This window comes from Poecilia formosa, unplaced genomic scaffold, assembly GCF_000485575.1.
Source record: "Poecilia formosa unplaced genomic scaffold, Poecilia_formosa-5.1.2 Scaffold720, whole genome shotgun sequence".
Lineage (NCBI taxonomy): Eukaryota > Metazoa > Chordata > Actinopteri > Cyprinodontiformes > Poeciliidae > Poecilia > Poecilia formosa.
The window spans coordinates 63,652-66,132 of record NW_006800659.1 but is presented as its reverse complement, the minus strand read 5'-3'; the positions used below and the strand labels follow the sequence as shown (position 1 = coordinate 66,132).

At 51.9% G+C, this 2,481-nt stretch overlaps 1 protein-coding gene and 1 long non-coding RNA gene across 4 annotated transcripts in view; one reads left to right on the top strand and one right to left on the bottom strand.

Moving 5' to 3' along the window:
- The window catches only part of LOC107834683 (excitatory amino acid transporter 3-like), a 109,421-nt gene that overhangs the window by 45,337 nt on the left and 61,603 nt on the right, over positions 1-2,481 (bottom strand). The window lies entirely within an intron of this gene.
- On the top strand, positions 39-2,170 carry LOC107834688 (uncharacterized). The gene is made up of 2 exons (XR_001660499.1): positions 39-134; positions 1,828-2,170. It is a non-coding gene; the product is annotated as an uncharacterized LOC107834688 (long non-coding RNA).

Below are 2,481 nucleotides of genomic sequence, written 5' to 3'. Positions count from 1 at the left end.
TCTAACTCTCATGATGTGTGTGGTTGCAGTGCGGTGAGGATGTACACTAAGGACCCAGGTTGTAGAAGGTAAGTGAAGTGTTACTGATAATTCAGCTCTCATACAGTCCAGGAAGCTGGCAGCATGGCAGAGTGGTAATCTAGAGCTCAGGAGCGGTAGCAACAGTACAGCTGGAATGAGAGCTGGTGGCGACACAGGACTAACAGTTCTACTATGACGACCACTTAAACTGAACAGACACTCAGGACTTCACAGTTCTACTGAGATGGCTGGCATACAACACGACTGTGAAAGACAAGTCACGACAAGGAACAAAGGACACAGGTGGGTTTAAATACACAGGGAGGATAATCAGGGAACGAGACACACATGGGAAACAATCATGGGAGGAAGAGATGGGACAACATGGGGACTCACAGATCTAAAACACAGAAAACCTAGAAAAAACACACTGAGAACACAGATCACGACAGTACCCCCCGTCAGCGGGGTACAACCAGGGTGGAGGGGCGTCGGAAGCAGGGTCACAGTTCACGAAAAACAAAATAAACTCAGTCCATAATGGAAAAGTACGATCAGGGCGGAGCCTGGCGTGAACTGTCCAGTGGGCGGAGGTAGAATCCCGGAGGTAGGTCCAGCAGGCATCGCTGGTGCAGGTAATGGACCCCTGGACGCGGGTCCGGAAGACGATTCTGGCGCAGTAAGAGCTTGGGCCTCAGCAGGCGACGCCAGAGTAACTGGGGCCTTTGAGGGCGGCACCGGAACCATGATGGGCCCGGAGGAGGGCTCAGGAGGGCCAACAGCAGGCTCCAAGGGGCCTGCAGGGGGCTCCGAAGACTCACAGGGTGGAGTAGACTCGGGAAGAACGCTGGGGTGCAGAGTCTCGGGCGAGCAATAGGAGGCAGACTCAGGAGGAGCACAGGGAAACTCAGGGATGGATTCTAAAGAACTCTGGGATGGACTCTAGAGACTCAGGAATGGACTCAGGAACAGACTTGGAGGCTGGAACCCCCGGAACAGACCTGGGATCGGGAGCTGGAGCTCCCGGCACAGGAACAGACACTGGGACCCAGACTGGTAATGTCCAAGCAGTGACCCGAGCCACTTGCCGTCCCGGAGAAAGCCTGGCTGCATTAAACCCCTTAACCATCTGGGTTACAGCTGGAGGCGGGATGGGCACTGTGGCAGAATGCTGGCTGGATGCCACGGCGATGAGAGGTGGTGGGTCCGGAAATGGTGCGAACACTGGAGCAGGTAACGAGGCTGGAACTGGGGGAACGGAGATGGACGGAGTGATCAGCGCAGAGGCAGATCACTCCCACCGTCCAACAGAGTGGGAACATGAAGTTTGTTGGTAATGGTGCAATGGTTCTCCCTTCAACACCGCAGATGCAGTCTGAAACTCACACTCTACCTCATGGCGCATAACCTCCAAAACCAGGAAAGGAAACCGGAAAATCCACCCCTCCAGCCAGACCAGCATCCGGGTGGCGGTGCTGAAGTGACTGGCAGGAACTTACGGCTCAGCAACTTCGGCTGTGCAGGTCTGTATGTTCCTTAACAGCAACCGCCGGTCCGCTGGGTCCACGATGACGGAAGGGGCGTTCCCCAGCTTGGCTTGGTCGGATCCTTCTGTCATGATGTGTGGGTTGGGGGTGCGGTGAGGATGTACGCCAAAGACCCAGGTTGTAGAAGGTAAGTGAAGATTTACTGATAATTCAGCTCACATACAGTCCAGTAAGCCACTTGCTGTCCCAGAGACGGCAAGTCTCCGGGACGGCTAGTGGCCGTCTGGGGGTTCTAACAGAAAGTGCCATCGGCAGAGAGGGGAGCGAGAGCTCAGCAGCGGTAGCAACAGTACAGCTGGAACGAAAGCCGGCGTTGACACAGGACTAACAGTTCTACTATGACGACTACTGAAACTGAACAGACACTCAGGACTTCACAGTTCTACTGAGATGACTGGCATACGACACAACGATTGTGAAAGACAAGTCACAACAAGGATCCGACGAGGAACAAAGGAAACAGGTGGGTTTAAATACACAGGGAGGGTAATCAGGGAACAAGGCACACATGGGAAACAATCAAGGGAGGAAGAGACAGGACAACACAGGGACTCACAGGAACACAGATCTAAATAAACACAGAAAACCTAGACTAAACACACTGAGAACATAGATCACGACACTAACCCTCAATGTAGCCACCACTCTGCCCAATTCAGCTTAATGTTTGTGATTCTACTATATCAGCTGTTAACCTGGACTCGGGTTTTACAGGTTGGTTTTTTGTTAATTTGATTTTCTGAACCAGATACAGCGATAAGTAGCAGATCAATAACCTGCTGCAGCATCAGATACTGATGAGTGTAAATCAGAGGTTATGCTAGACTTGTTCATTGTCATTTCTACTGATTGGCTCATTCAGGTTAAGTAATATTGAACAAGCTGAACATAGAACACATGAAGCATATATATA